This window comes from Myripristis murdjan, chromosome 6 (assembly GCF_902150065.1).
Source record: "Myripristis murdjan chromosome 6, fMyrMur1.1, whole genome shotgun sequence".
In the NCBI taxonomy this organism is placed as follows: domain Eukaryota; kingdom Metazoa; phylum Chordata; class Actinopteri; order Holocentriformes; family Holocentridae; genus Myripristis; species Myripristis murdjan.
Window position 1 is genome coordinate 13555511 of NC_043985.1, and position 16240 is coordinate 13571750.

The 16240-nt window shown below is 43.2% G+C and overlaps 1 protein-coding gene across 1 annotated transcript in view; it reads left to right on the forward strand.

Annotated features, from left to right (window-relative positions):
- The first annotated feature begins 3568 nt into the window (after nucleotides 1–3568).
- The window catches only part of LOC115360611 (neuronal cell adhesion molecule-like), a 41443-nt gene continuing 28771 nt past the window's right edge, over nucleotides 3569–16240 (forward strand). Inside the window, exon 1 of the mRNA XM_030053605.1 lies at nucleotides 3569–3644. The gene's annotated coding sequence lies outside the window, so the exon portion shown is untranslated. The remainder of the gene's footprint in view (nucleotides 3645–16240) is intronic.

Below are 16240 nucleotides of genomic sequence, written 5' to 3' on the forward strand. Positions count from 1 at the left end.
AACGCGTGACACCTCGCTACCCTGCCTTGCCTGCACTGCGGTGAGCCGCTTTCGTTGAACCTGTGGACATCTCACTTCAATCTTTCAATCCATCCTGCTTTCAATCTGCCACATGCCTGCGCCTGTGTCATGTCTGTGCTGCACTTTCTAGGATGATAGCATGATGTCCTTCAGATAATTGAGCTGAGATGAAACACTGGCAGACTGGACTTCCTGTGTTTTCTTGAAGTGACACGTGGTGTGTTTAACACCGTTTCAAAATATTGTCATGGAAATTTGAAGATTAGGGAAAATATCTCTGTTTGCTGGCAAAGTTTTACTGTTGTTTCAACAAAAGATATTTCATGACAAGTACAAAGTTGATGCACTGTAATTTTAGTTGTGTTTGTCTATTTTGTGACAGTTATACTTTTACTGCACTACATTTTAGAGGGAAATATTGTCCTTTGTATTGCAATGCATTTATATGCCAGATTTAGTGAGTAGCTACTTTGCAGAATAAGGTTTTACATGCAAAACATCAAATATGACACGAGTGTAAACTATCCAACAGTATATGGAGCAGATAGAGCTACTATGTTAAAACACTTTTTACAGGTTAATGCATCAATAATTGAGTAAGGAACCATTCTTTATAATGTCGAGTTTTACTTCAGATAGTACATTTTACTGCTGTTTTTACTTAAGTAAAATTAAGAATGCAAGACTTTCCATTTTATTGGAATTTTTCCATTATGCTATTTCTACTTTTACTGAAGTAAAGGATTTTGTTTACTTTTTCCACTGCTGCTTGATGCAAAGGATTTTTTTCCCCAGTAGCCATGTGAACTGCAAACATTTGATAACACTAATATCTGTCAGTAGTCAACAAAGTGAAATTTCTTTGAAGCCAATAATTAAGTTTTAGCATGATGTACACACACGCACACGCACACACACAGCTTCTTCAACCGGTGTTTTTTCCTCTGTCATCATCAATCCGTCCATTAAAACTTCATCTGTCTGTAGGTATTTTGTGTGTGAGCGCTCGTGGCACAAGGACACTCCCCGAGGTATTAAGGGCATCGTGTGTCTCTTGCTGTGAGGAGTTTTGTAGTCCTGCTCCCTGCCCACTCTCGGCGTCCTGTCTCAGGCTATTTCAGTCTCAGCTCTCCGTCCCTCGTCTTATCACCATGGCAGCCGAGCTGGACTGAGCTCAGTGCTGCTCTGCGGTGTCTGAGGACAGAGATGGTGTGGCGGCAGGGCTGGTTGACTGGCTGGCAAGATGTCACAGAGGGAGGCGGCTTTTGAAGGGATCAGCCTTCAGTTTGTTCAAACAGGATATGGAAAGGTCATTTATTGTCGTGTTTTATTCATAGATATCTTCTTCAATCAGGTGTTTTATGGCTGAGGCAGCTGTAGTGATGTGTGATTAGACACAAATTATAGAATAGAATAGAAATACTTTATTGTCTTCCTTTTGCGTGCAGAAGGCAGAAATCTGTCTTCGACTTGCATACATTAAAAACACATTTACATAAACATACTAAGTACATCACAAGACACGTTAAAAAAAAGTTCATAATAGAGCAACATTAAATAGCACCAAGAGCTTGGTGGTAAGAACTGAACTCTTGTAAGTATATAGTGCATTGTGCTGAGGTAGGATTTAAATAATGTTCCATACTGGGGTAGCAGGCTGGCTTCAAATAAATATAATACTGTATATATATAAAATACATTGTGCTGAGGTGGGATTTACATAGCATGTTGTATATTAAAGGTGGTTATTCTTACTGATTGAGATGTTTTATGGCAACTGGAACAAATGTTTTTTTTTGTTTTGTTTTGTTTTTTTTTTTTTTATAAATGTTTTTCTTTGCACAGGGCACTCTGTACCTCTATACCTATAAATTATGAGGCCAATCCATGAGCAGGGAGAAAAATGTGTCACTGCTGTTGCAGGAGCTCAACAAGATGGTGTCTTTGCTGAAATTCAGTGCTTATCTGGCATCACAGGTGTCAGCATTAATAGAATGTTATCCCGTCAAAGAATAGCCTGTTTGTCAGAGGTTTTCAAAAACTGGGTCAGGATCCTCCAGTTTGTGTTGTTAGCAGATCATATTTCCCCTTTAATATTCTGTAGGAAGCATTATGTTTTGGATATGTAATGTTGCCAAGCCTTTCGAAATCCCTGAGTTGTGACAAAGGGTAAATAAAATACTGCAAGTTAGTGGGAGACAAGCATAAAAGCTCTGTGAATATGTATATTTTTTCAGCTAAGACTGCAACACACAGAGCCGACAAAGTCAGTCTTGAGTGGTAAGACAAAACAGTGGCCTTGAGAGAAAACATCTGAAAATCACATCTGTGACTGTTTGAAAGTTCCCACTTGTATCTGTTTAGTGGTGTGGAAAGCAGTCTTCATATTTGACTGGGTGGAAATGGTGGCGTATCTCAATGGGGTTTCTCCCACACTTTTATTTAGAGCCGCCACTGAAGTCGATAAGCCGTCGCTGGAAGTAAATTGGATTGGCTTCTTCAATCATTTTGCCCATCGATTCCGGTGGGTGTCTCACTGTTCACTGTGACAATGTTTTTTTCACCAGAGCCCTCGAGGCACAAACCACCTTTCATTCATGTAGCACATTTCCCCTGGTAGGAGAGGAGGAGAGGAGAGGAGAGGAGAGGAGAGCAGAGGAGAGAAGAGAGGAGGAGAGGGGAGTAGAGGGGAGGAGAGGAGAGAGCCGATGACAGGAGGGGGCATGGGGAAAGATAAAGAGTACAGAGGACAGGATAGGACAGGATAGGAAGGAGAAAAGAGGAGTTGAACCGAGGGGAAGAGAGAAGACAAGGTGAGAGTTGAGACAAGGGCAAAGGAGATGAGACAAAGGGAGAGGAGGAAAGAAAAGAACAGAAAATAGTGGCGAGCAAGAGTGGTGGAGATGTTAGGGGAGGAGAGGAGGAGAACTGAAGAGAGGAAAGGAGAGGAGCTGTGCCATTAAAGCTCGCTCTCCCTCGTACTGTCAGCCATGCGCTGTTGTGTCCTTTCTATCAGTTTGGATTATACACTCCTGCATCTGAAAAACCATGCACATCCACACTTTGCTTTACACTGCTTGCATGTTTGCTTTGTTTTTACTCCCACCGCTTGGCACAGTGGGTGAGTGTTTTGCAAGTGCATTTAACAAGAGTCAACAGACTAGCGGAAGATTATGCATGAAAAATAGCTCCTTTTCACAAGATCATCCATAGATGAGAACGAGAGATTTCATGGAGGAACATCCTGGTGTGTAATCTGTAGTGTGACTGTGACAGGGTAGGAGGCTTCCAAAATGAAAAGGACTTAGCAGATTATAGAAATACCAGACATCGAGGAGTTTGGCCCATTATGAAGCCAAACCGAAGAACTGGGTGTCAGAAAATGTGCATAGCTGTGCAAAACTCTCTTCCAAGGAAACCTTATTCAGAAAGAGTGGATTTTCCTATCTGGTTGGTTTAAGATCCTGGTTGTTTCCATGGAGGGGAGGGGTTAGAAAAAGCTACAGTATGAATACTAATGTACTTTTCTTTGATTATTTTTTAAACCAGATTGAGGAAAATCAGCAAAGAGAGGAGGAAGAGAACTATCTAAGGAGGAGGGGAGCAGGAATTTGGTTTCTCTGGTAAGTTGGAAACATTTTCGTCACACTCTTGAATCCTTTTTCCATTTTCGTCCCCTCCTCATATCCACACCAGCACCCTTATTTTCCAAAACAGTGTGAACTTCCGTCAGCCAGAATCAAATGTTCTTGTTGCTCTCAAAGGCATTTCCCTCTCGTAGGAAGCGAACACACACACAAATGTCAGTCTGTTCGTCGTGCCTGGCAAGCGTCTGCAGTCAAAATGTCTCCATCTGCAATATTGCCAGAATGTGAAATGGAAGGCATTAATATTAACACACTCCGTACAGCCCGTAGCTCCCTAAATGAATAGGCAGCCTTTCTAGTGGAAGCACTCTTTCTCTGTCTACGTCTGCGTTTGGTGCCTGCTCATTTGTTCTTGCTAGGCCCACGCTGCAGGGCAAAGGTCACAGCTTGCTTGACTGGCATTTGCCCAATGGCAACATGTGCTTTCTTATGAGCATCTATTTTGGCAGCGAGGTCTGGCAGGGGATATGAAAGCAACCCTGGATTTCCAGTGTCCAACTGTCTGTTTGATGCGTACAGGTTAAAAAAAAACAAACAAAAAAAACGCTTATGGTTGTCAAGGTAACACACCCTCTCATCCTCGCCCACTACTGTGGCACAGTAGGCGTCAATACTTACAAATCACAAAACGGCACTTAGAGCTTAAATTGCACCTAGTGTCTCTCTTATTGTGGCGTAATGTGTTGTAATGGAACGCGAAGAGGTACGATAGTTCTCTAATGGCAAGCGGACAATTAAGGGCTGAAGTAGCTCTCTTAGCATAAGGGCTAAGGATGCATTAGAGCCCAAAGAATTGACTTTCAGCTCACACAGGGTGATGACAGTGACCCTCGGTAACCTTTGGCTCATCCTCTCATCCCCCCGGTGCTGAAGGTGTACCCATGATTCAGCGGGGAGTCAATCTAATGCTTTGTGAGTGGAGGTGGCATGATGGGATGCGTGTCCACTGCTCAGTGAAGTGTGAAGGAGGGATCCCACCTCGGCCTCTCACAGAGCCAGGCAGGGAGGGAAGCTGCACACGCACAGTTTCATTAGATGCGGCACAGCTGAGAGGAGAGTCATGGGGCTCTGATGGTTCTGAGCTCAAATGCCTCCTCTGTTAAAATGCTGTGAGGATTTTTTTTTTTTATTGGGGTTTTGGTGGTGGCGGGGTCTCTATCTCACTTTATCCTTTTTAGATATTTGTCTTTGCACTGCAAAAAAATGTTTTTCTTAACAAGTCATTTAGTCTCATATGCAGCCCTAAAATCCTGAGATAGTCTCACTTGTTTCCAATGTTAATCAACTTGTTTCCAGAATTTTCTTGATTCAAGTGCCATTTTCTTGATACTAGTGGACTGATCTGCCTTATTCTGCCTTCTCGTGATATTTATACTTACACCAGAAATAAAAATCCTGGAACAAGTGAAACTACATTTCAAACAACTGGGATTATCTTATCCCGTTGGCAATTTTTTTTTTCACTTGTTTGTAAAACAACATGTGTAAGACTGGATATGAACCTAAATGACCTTTTTTCCGCCGTGTTCTTTCTCACTCTGTTGCTCTCCCTTCATCGTGCTCTGGTAGTTGTTGTGATTATGGTGGTCAACACCGCTCTACTCCAGGCAAGAGTAGCTGAGTCCACAGTTTTTAGTGGCCACCCTGACTGATAGAGAGGTAGGGAGAGAGAGATAGACAGAGATAGAGAGATAGAGAGAGAGAGAGAGTGTGTGTGTGTGTGTGTGTGTGTGTGTGTGTGTGTGGAGTGGGGGTTACACTTAGGAGCTGCAGACTGAATTGGCGGTTTGAAACACAGTGAGGCATGAAGCAGCCATTGTGAGCAGCGGCATTCAGATCCCAGGCCTCTCAATAGAAGGCCGCAGAGGTTTCTGTTTACCTCCACAGCGCTGTCTTTCAGCCGCTTCCCTCACGTGGCTGTCAGAGAGTGCGGCATTGTTGTTTGTGTTTGTGTGTTTTGATGCCAACCGGGGAGAAGAGAGAACGAGACAGGGGATCATCCAGCTTGTCTCTTCACACGCTGCTATGATATTGTTTACTCTGCACGAATGTGTCTGTTGACTCTGAAACAGTGAGACAGAGTGACATTTCTGAAGTTACCCAAGTGCCAAATTCAGGCGCTCAAGGCTGGACTGCTGCTCCATCATAAGACAATGGGCATGGTACCGATGCCAGTCTGCCCTCATTTATGTAGGCATGGCACAACATTCAGTCAAGCAAACATTCAGTCAACACTCGGTCCAAAAAAAAAAAAAAAAAAAAAAAAAAGAAAAGAAAATGATAACATTGGTAGTGTTTTTAGTATCAGTGGTATTGACACAACTCATTCTGTAACTCAGTGTTTTCTGCTTGAAAGCTCCAGACCAATGCTACACTTAGTGATCTTATCTAACATAGCCTGTATGTTTAAATACTTGAAACACTCTTCTGTTAATAATTACAATATATATATATATATATATATATATATATATATATATATATATATATATATTTTTTTTTTTTTTTTTAAATAAATGAATTTGTAGGCTACTGAATTAGGTTTCTATTTTGATGTGGTATTGAATCATTGATATCAATAATCAAGGAATTTCATTGGTATTGCCAGCATCCCTAAGCCTGCATGAGCTGTGGCTCAGTCAACTATGAGTCAAGCAGCAGCTTTGTCACTCCAGGTTAGAAAGTGATGATATTGCGCAGTGGCAGTTCTGAGATCAGCCGAGATGCAGGTGAAGGGGGACGCAGAGGGCCTCTGGGCTGCTCCCAGCATGCAGGGTTTCAGATGAATGCGCCAAGATATTTCTTAGGTGTCTCTTTGATATGAGTCTGACAATTCTCTGACGGCTCTCTGTGTCAACACTCTTGCCTGTGCATGTTATGTTCAAGAGCCTGTATGAGAGGTGATGTGTGAATGTAAGTGAGTGTGAATGTGTGTGTCTCTGTGTGTGTGTGTGTGTGTGTGTGTGTGTGTGTTTGATTGTCTCTGTGTCAGTATGTGGTTATTTGAGAAACAGACGGGGAGAAGAGAGACCCAGTTTAAGTGTCAGAGGAAAATAGATAGAGAAACAGAAATAGAGAGAGAGAATGAGAGAGAGGGAGAGAGACAGAGACAGAGAGAGAGAGAGAGAGAGAGAGAGAGAGAGACAGAGAGAGAGAGACAGAGAGACACAGAGAGAGAGACATAGAGACATAGAGAGCATTGTGAAAGAGGTTGGCGAGGCCTCTCCTGAGGGCTCTTGCTCTCCTTTACTATCTTCCAGTGTTGTGGAGCTTCATGCACAACTGACTCACAAACTGCTCAGCAGACAGCCTGGAGTGTCTGTGGAAAAAGCCGTTCTATATCAGGCTCTGTCTTGCCATCCCTGTTTTTCTTTCCCCTGACTCCCATCTTCTTCCTCTACTTCTGCAACCTTCCTCCAGGCCTCGTTCTACCTGTGCTCTCGTCCTGCCTCCTGCCATCATTCAGTTGTCTGCACCGCAGATTCTCTAGTTAGCTGTCCCTATTCACAGTATTGAGCACATATCTGTTCTCCTGAATCCATCATTATACACTCTGAAATTATCCATCTTAATAAGTCTGTTAATCTAGTAATGAGTCTTAAAATATTTTTTCTCTAGTGTGTGCCCTTATGTTTACTAATTTAAGGTTTTTCAAGAACAAATCACTTTGTTTCTGTGGTTGCCTGGAATCATGTGTCAAGTAAGTGATCCACTTACAATCTATCACTGAGTCAGTCTGACAATGAGAACCATGCAGCCACCATCAAATAATGCATTTATTTCACATTTTCTGTCTAATGAATATAAATGTTCCTGAATTCAGTCTACCCTTGGCAGTTTTGCCCAGTGCATCTTTAAAACAGGGCAAAGTGCAACATGTTAAGTAGTCCTTGGTTGATAGAAGTCAGCGGTGATACAATTACACTGATTGACTGTCCTGCAAGACCCTCCCTATGCGTGACAATGCACTATCTATCTATATAGCAAACTAATAGCTTCAAAATGGATGTTTTATTTGAAAAAAAAAAAAACAATTGAAACATGTCACACAGATTTTTGGCCAGATCTTCCACAGAGTTCTCCAGTTGTTCTGAAAAGAACCGAGTCTAAAGGCTCAGTACTTGATTTGCTGACTTACAAGGATGGACATTAATAAATGTAACAAAACAAAAAAAAAAAAAACCAACAACTTCCCTTTGGCACTTTTATTGTCTATCTAGACAGTGAGGAAAGAGATGGTGAAACACAACAGAGAAGGTTTTGGTGGGAATAGGTGCCGGGCTGTAGTGGGGACACGTGTGGATCCCGTGGTGCAGGATCAAACCTCTCGACTGTCTCAGCGAACATGATGGTCATTTTCTGCGGTGCACCATAGTCATCTATATATCACCGTATCCCTCAAGCCTACAGCTATGATTTACGCCTGTATTGACACTACAAGATAAAAATGTATTTATTTTTCTTCGTTTCGATTACTTGAAATACCCCTGAATCCCCTGTCACAATGTGAATGAATTCCAAGTGCTGTTTAGTACAATTCAGAATATCGATGTGGCTTGAGGGCAGCGAGGATCGTCCTCACACCATCATAAGCTGCTGAGATCTATTTATTTGGAAGGACCTCTTGGAAACCCAATGATTTATGTGGCTGTTAGGCAAGGGTCCTGGTCCAAGGCCAAGTCTATCTGCTCATCAATATAAACAGCATGCTCCCTGGGTGTTGTGGCGGAATACAAATGGCTGAATTTAGATGTAACCCCTCGCTCACCTGCATCTCGACCAATTCTAATGAGAAATCTCTTCTCTGCTGTCAGAGGCTGAGCCCAAAGGAATGCATAAATATGAAATGCGAGTGAGCAAACTGATGTGGCCAGCTATAAAGGCCTGTTTTGTGGATTTTTTCAGCCTCTAAGTACTAGTTATTTTCAATGTATGTATACATTTTATATCATTATGATTAAATGTAAAAAAAAAATGCCTTTATTAGCCATTAGTACTGCATTTTTGTAATCATTGCTATTAAAATTGCATACCTACTTTGGAAACATACTATGTAATGACAGGTGTAGAAGATATGATATTCCAGCTGATTTAGGCATTCCAGACAGTCCCGGACAATTTTGACAAAACTAGAACTTGAAAACGGCATGTCACTGTTCACATACCCCAATAGCAAATTTCCTTTGCCTTTGATGTGGCCCAAATAAACAGCAAAGATGTGGCCCATTTACGGAAGTGAACCATAACATAGCCAGACCTCTACCGCAGCTGTACCAACTGCAAAGAAGATCATATGGCTCATGGCTGGGCCTCATACAGCATGCCTGTATGGCTGAGTTCTGCTAAAGCCTAATGGCTCTTATGTGGCCCACATGTGGCTGACAGACCAAAATCCAGATTTCACCCAGAAGCTAAACTAATGTACACCAAACCTTTTACCTGGCCCACTTTCGGAAGTGAATGATGGGCCGCACCTGGCCCTAGGGTATATTAGCCTTAACTGAATCATAACAAAACCAGACTTATACCAGGAGTAAACTAAATATGGCCCTTATGTGGCTGACAGACCAAAATCCAGATTTTATCCATAAGCTAAACTAATTTACACCAAATCTTTTACTCTCAGAAGTGAATGATGGGGACTGCTAGGGCCTATCCCACTGCTCATTGGGCGGAAGGCAGGGAAACATACCACATTGGTTTGGTATGGCCAAACCAATGTGGTTAGGATGTGGCCCTCATGTGTTTTTCCTTACCACATCTCAGCCAGAGGTGCCAGCTAGACGCCACATGTGGCCCAAAAGTCAATGCTATCAGGGTAGTCTTTTGTGTGAAACAGTGCAACGAGATCATTTGTTACACTGGCCAATCAGATTGTTATCACTTTGTTTACTACCACCAACTCTCTTTATAAATCTGATCAACCCAACCATGTAGGCAGCTAGCAGCTGATCTATTATTGTTGTTGCTGTTGATGTTATTTTCGCTAAAGTGCAAATATCTATGTTATTGACCCATTTGGCTTTCCGTCTTGCTGGCTACAGTCCTGTGAGGCTAAATTGATGTCTACCAACGTCTCATCAGTTTGTGTTTGAAGTCTAGCCAGCACAAGACTATGCAGTCCCTTGTCTTCGACTCACTGTTGTGCAAACTCATGTTATTGCCTCCTCTTAAAGTGTGTTTATCATTTTGACGCAAAATGGGACTCAGTAGCTTGGCAAATGAGACATGTCTGCAACATATGGCCATGCATTATGCTTCTGGTGTAGTGTTTATGCTACATGTACCAGGTGACCTTAAAATGTACTTATTCATTCTTCATGTGCAGACAGAGGAGGGTGAGTGGGTTCTGGTTGAGATGCCCTAGCATTATCAGCTACGGCGGTAATTCATTCTTCTGTCATGTTCTGCCCTCAGGGCACAAGGACAGCGAGGCAACCCTGGCCTCCTATCCTGGAGGCGAGCCACACATGCCCTGTCCAGCTGGGCTGGTCCACCTCCCCCTGCCGCCCTCGCTGTACCTGCACTGAGTGATCGAGAGGCAGGCAGAAACTCTGCATGCTCCACTATACAGCCTCACCCAGCCATTAGCCAACACTTGACAGACACTTCTCCTGCATTAGCGACCAGGCCTGGCCCAAGCTCATCCAGCCAAACATAGACACAGAACAGAGGCTGTTAGCAGAAGCCGAGCGGACTGTTAGTGTTAAATGGGTGCAATGTTTCCTCTGGAATCGCAGTTTGACAAATGAGGGCTGATGTTCCAAGCGGAGAGGAGCAGTACTTGTTGGGGCCATTATTTGTGATGGGGCCAGACAACAGCCGATCTGTAAGGATGGAGTAGTGTTTGTCTGGGCAGAGACGCCCTCTGGGCAAAACACCAAACCCACTCAAAATGCACTCAAACTCTCCAAATGATGGATGGAATTGGAGAGATGTATAAGCTAAAACACCAGCAAACTTTTAGTTTTCGCAGTTTTCAGTCACAGATGTGTTTTTGTACAATCATCGCATCCATTACCAACTTGAAATGAGAGTCATTGCTACAGCGAACATAAATGAACTTACTCAATGAAAAAGTCTGTCATTAGAATCACTAATACCCATTAGTTATCATTTTAGTCAGCTAGACCCATGAGAGACATAGAAAACATGTTCTCTCTCAGCTTTTGGTAGGGCGCCAATAGTCACTATCAGTCAGTCACCATCAGGGACTTAACTGTTGTATTCTTTAATCTTCAACATCCTCTCTTTAATTTCACCAAACCAGTGCTTCAAATGAAATGGGGTCACTGGCATTGCTCACTAACAAGAACACTCTATCCGCTTAGGGAAGATCCTATCTTTCCCGCTATTTCATTTTTGGTAAAATATCACAAGTTTTTCAGCCTCAGAACTTAATTAGATCAGTTTCCATCAAATGTCTTTGGAGAGGGAAGATACAAAATGAGAATTCACAGCACACAGTGCCGCTCTTCCATTCAAATACAGTCAGAGTAGTTTACTCTGGGCTATCCTTGATGAATTGTTGCCATCCCCTGAGTTGTTTGTTGAGTTTAGCATATGAAAAACTGGCTCGTGAAATAGAGTGGCTATAGCTCATGCCAGTGTAATCAAAGCTCATTCAAGCTTGGCTGAAAGAGAGTGTTAGAACTAGGGGCAGCAGGCACACTATTATTTTCACATTACACAACATTTCTGCATGTGTGGTGCTGTGTTTTGGTTAATCTTGTATCTCATATGGATTATATATAGTTCAGTTTTCATGTACTGACAGGCTGGGAAAATGGCATCTGCCTAATGTGAAAGCATGTATGTGGAACTGCTTGTTTAAACCAAACCACAGTACAAAAAAATACACAAGACAAAGCAACTATCAAAGTCTAACCCTAACCCTGACTGAACCAAATTTGAAGTGTCACTTAAACAATTTATACTTTCATCACCTAACTGAACTTGTGCAGTGTGCAACAGTATTCGATGCAGTCTTAAAAAATACTTTACCGACCTTAGAAATTTGTCCTATTTTGTAAATTGTTTGGGACACTGAGAGGTTAACTCCTCCTGTCTTCATAAAAAAGGCATGATTTGATTTTCTCACACTTTAAAAGGACTATTGTTTGTGTCCTCTCCATCTGAAATTGGATGGTGGGCTCTTTAGGAAAGCAGTGAAGGGGAAATGATTTGTATTCACCTGCCGTATCTGAATAGAGCTGAGGAGGAGCTGAGAGAGAGAGAGAGAGAGAGAGAGAGAGGGAGAGAGAGAGAGAGAGAGAGAGAGAGCAACTACATAGTGCTTCCTTTATGTGATAATAGATTGTGCTGACATTCACACACATTGTGGTGTGTTGTTTTTATCAGCTAGTACTCTCCAAATTGTGGGATGAATTGTACATTTTAAAGACGTGCACCAAAATAGCTTCACTGAAGTTACACAACAGGTGATATTATTATGCACTGACAGTCTCTGAACTATATGTACACGTTAATATCAAACCACAAAGGTTAAGACACGTGAACTAAAGCGTGTAACATATGTGTCTCCTCGTCCACTCCTGAAAATGAATCTTTTTTTCCTTTTCTTTCTTCTCCTTTTCTTCCACTGCTCTCTCTTTTATTGGCCCAGCCGGGCAACTGGATTCTTCTGTCAGCTTGCACAAAGGAGACAAAGTGGAACCAGGGACGGGCAGTAATGAGCAACTCCTCTTACAGTGTTACATATAGAACGGCTGCGGTGTGGGGAAGCCTCCAGGAGACAATGGACGGTTTTGAGAGGTCCGGAGCCCTCTGAAGCCCCTCTTTGATTGAGTTTCCTGGCACTGGGCTCCAGTGTTGGGGCTGATTGTGGGAGTGGGGGCTGTGGGTTCAGGGAGGGGGTGAGGACCCTCCTCCGCGCTGACCTTTCACAGACACAGGTGGGGTGGAGTGGGCTGCTGGTGGAGGAGGCGGAGGCAGGAGAGGAGCTGGAGGCCTATTGTGGAGTTCTGTGAATGTAGAGGTGGCAGGCCTGCACTCAATAACGCTAGACCCAGCTCCCTCTGTCCCACCTGTTGGGGATTTTCTCACCACTACTTTCTCTCAGGCAATTACATGTTCTGGTAGCATGCAGTGGTAACAGATTTTTCCAGCGCACTGTGTGCATTCACGCTTTGTTATCTGATGTTGTCGGCAGATTTTGCTAGAGTGAATGGTACCACACAATACACGGGCAGGTCTCAATGACCCATCGCTGCCTACTATTTCAGCACAATACAAATTCCTCTAAAAGAGTGTTTACTGAAATACAGTAGGGCTTTACTAGAAAGGCCTGGTGACATTGAGCGTTGACTCATACCAGTCATATATAAAGAAATAGTTTACCGGTGTCCCCCTGAGTGACAATACCCATGCAAATTACTGTGGTGCAAAACATCACCGCAGTCGGTTTTTGTGCATGTGAGACTAACACTTCCTCCTCTCACAGACTTTTTTTGACCTTAAGCTTAAAGTAAACTCCACATATTGGCCCCATCTTGAGAGACCCTTCACATGGAGTAAGCCATCCGGTCTGGACATGATGGCAAACTGAGATTCTAATCATGCCTCTTTTGTTGTGCCCAGAGGAGGCCGAGACGTTTTCAGGGCAGAGCAGATGTCAAGCGTACAGTTTCTCTCTAAGGTTACTTATGAGATGACAAATGGGTCTGTGCTGCTTTGTCCTTTCTTTTTTTCATTCATATGTCTGTGTTTGATGAGAGGGTTGACATCTTTGTCGGCATGGAGATCTGTGAACACTGGGGGATTACCATGGATACAGAGTGCCCTTTTGGAGTGCAATTTTCAGTGCCTCTCCTCTGCTAAAATGTCTGTGGAGCCCCCCTATATTTGGCTAGGAAATTCTTCAACAAAAAACATCTCTGTGCCTAAGTGCAAAGGTTTAGGCTTATGGATTATATTGTATAACTATATTAAAAATACTCTAGTTGTTTGTGACTGTAGCGCGTGCATGGATATTTTTGGTCTATTGTTATGATGGATGTTGCAGTCTTCCTCCAACAAACTGAATTTATATTGATCACTTTCTCAAAGCTGTTATGTTTTTGTTGCTTAAGTGTGTCATGTAATTTTGCATGCTGTGGATTTCAAAAGGTCCTTTTAGCTATTCAGGAAGTGTACCAAACACCGGTCGGCATGCATTCCTCCCACTCTCCTCCTGAATTTGCTCATGATAATGAACAGCTGCTCAGCATATGAATGGCCTCACCCATAACGCACTCATGTGGACGGCCATGCAGACTCAAGCCCCTTTCTTAATGTGAGCCATCCCATATTGACCTTTGGACTTTGTGAACTCTCCCGCTTGCATACACAAACACACACACAAGCAAGGCTGCTTAGCTATATAGTATCGCAACATTCCCTTTCAGGCAGTAATTACAGTGTGGGGACGCACAATCAAATAAAGGTCAAGTTCACATCCACAGATGCTCTTTCAGCTTTGTGCTGCCTCCCCTCCTGATCTCATTTTAATGAATGCCTTTTTAAAGCATCTCCACTCACTTAATTCTCCAGTAATAAGGTACTGTAAAAGTCAGGTGTCAGACAAGTGTACAAATGCACTTTGGAGACTTAACTTCTGCAACCTTTCTGCCTTGGCTACTTTATTAGCTGATGATTAACAGCTTTTTTGGACGTATGAAGCAGCAATAGCACAGAGACCTCCAGTTTGACACCAGCAATTATCCTAAGGAGAAAGAGAGGGCTTGATACAGCCATCCCAATCACGAGAGGCCTCTCAGAATGAGCACTGCTATTATGTGAGGACGTGACTCGCTGACAACGTGTCATATTGAGCTGGTCTGCAATGATAAGATGAAAGCAAAACGCCTTCCCACTCCATTCAGGTTGAACAGGTGGGGATTTCCTCCTTAACGCTTCCATCCCATCTCGCGGTGTGTTGCTTCCATCTGAATGCTAAAGAGGAACCCCCTCTCCTCAGAAGAGCCGGCAGTGATTAGCATTGGGGTGGAGGGGACAGAGAGTGAATCCCAAAGTGTTTTGCTGTGCAGAGAGGGAGGAAGCTTAGTGAATGCCAATATGTGACAAAGAGAGGAGGACCAAACAAATTGCTGGACACATCATATTAGCAGCAGCTGCCTGTTAGCATTGGAGTTAAAAGTTCTATTAAATTTAAAGGGGGGAGAGAATCCATCCATCCAGTCTATAGTAAATGAATCCTGCCCATAAACCCCCATAGGCTGCTATGAGGGGAGCATGCATGATTGGTGCACTTGAGTAGGCAAGAGGCAATTTTGTAAAGGATGCTGGTTGAATTCACACAAATCAAAACGAGCTGACATTGAGAACTGACCTGCAGTAATTATCTAACAAGAGAAGAGGAGGGATGCAAATAATATATTTATGGTGGAGTGGATGAATAAAAGATAGAACTTTATTGTCTGGCATTGCACGGTGCAGATGAAAGGCCGCAGCTCGTTTTGGAGCTGCGGGTCTTCCTGAACAACAGTACCTCAATTCATATGTTAACCATACCAATTATTTGCATACTTCCACCCAATTACAAAAGCTAATGAGGAGATTATGGGAAACGTATGCTGAAGCTGGCCCGCGGAATTTCCATTGTGATCCTGTAGCAGCTGATAAGAGGCCTGTGAGAGGAATCAGTCGAAGCCCAGCTGAACATTCAACATTAATACTTCAAATGTGGGTGTATTTCCTATCACAGCTAATGCCTGTCCACTGCATTAGCTTTGAATCCACAGCTCACAAAACCAAAGCGATTACGCAGACAGCTGCTAAATGTATTGTAACTAATGTAAGTAATTTTCTTTCCCAGCTTTTGTCAGAAGGCTTTGCTATTTATTTGAACTTTTTTTTTTTTTTGAATAGCAACCCTATGTAGCTCTGACTACCCGAGGGATGGTGCTACGATTCCTTCTCAGGCTCGATGCTGAGTCCTCTCAAGCAACCAGCCCTCCCACTCCTTCCCCCATAGATGTCTAATGGGCACACAGCCTTGGGCATAAATACCATGAAGTCACATCCTGTGCAGCAGCGGGAGCACCCAGTACCCTCTAAAAAAGAAGCTCTTCCAGCCGTATCCGTTTTCTCATCATCACCACCTTCCTGAGTGTGAAGCCATTCTCATCATTATACCCCCACTTTCAATCATCTGTGGGGGACGCCTGCTGCTCCATTAAGGCTGTACAGAGGCTCACAAACCCCTGATTGCGTGAGGCATCAATAGCACTGATTATGGGAGTTAATTAGGCTGCTTGGCATGAACGTCAGGGCTGTCTTTCATCGTAGACATTAAAACGGTACAGAACTGATGCAATACGGGTGATTTGGTTAGTGTTGCAGCGTTGCATCAGTATTGTTTGGCGCACACAATGACAGTATCATATCTAGTGGCTAGCATAAAGCATATGGTGCGGTGCTGTCTGTTGCTGTAGGTCAAATTCAACTGTGCCTTTTTCCCTGCTGACTGCTATTCATTTACACCGTGGTGCGGTTCAATTCTCAGTCCTCGTGCCCCTGTCAGCTCCATCTGCGCGCCATGACACATTCTG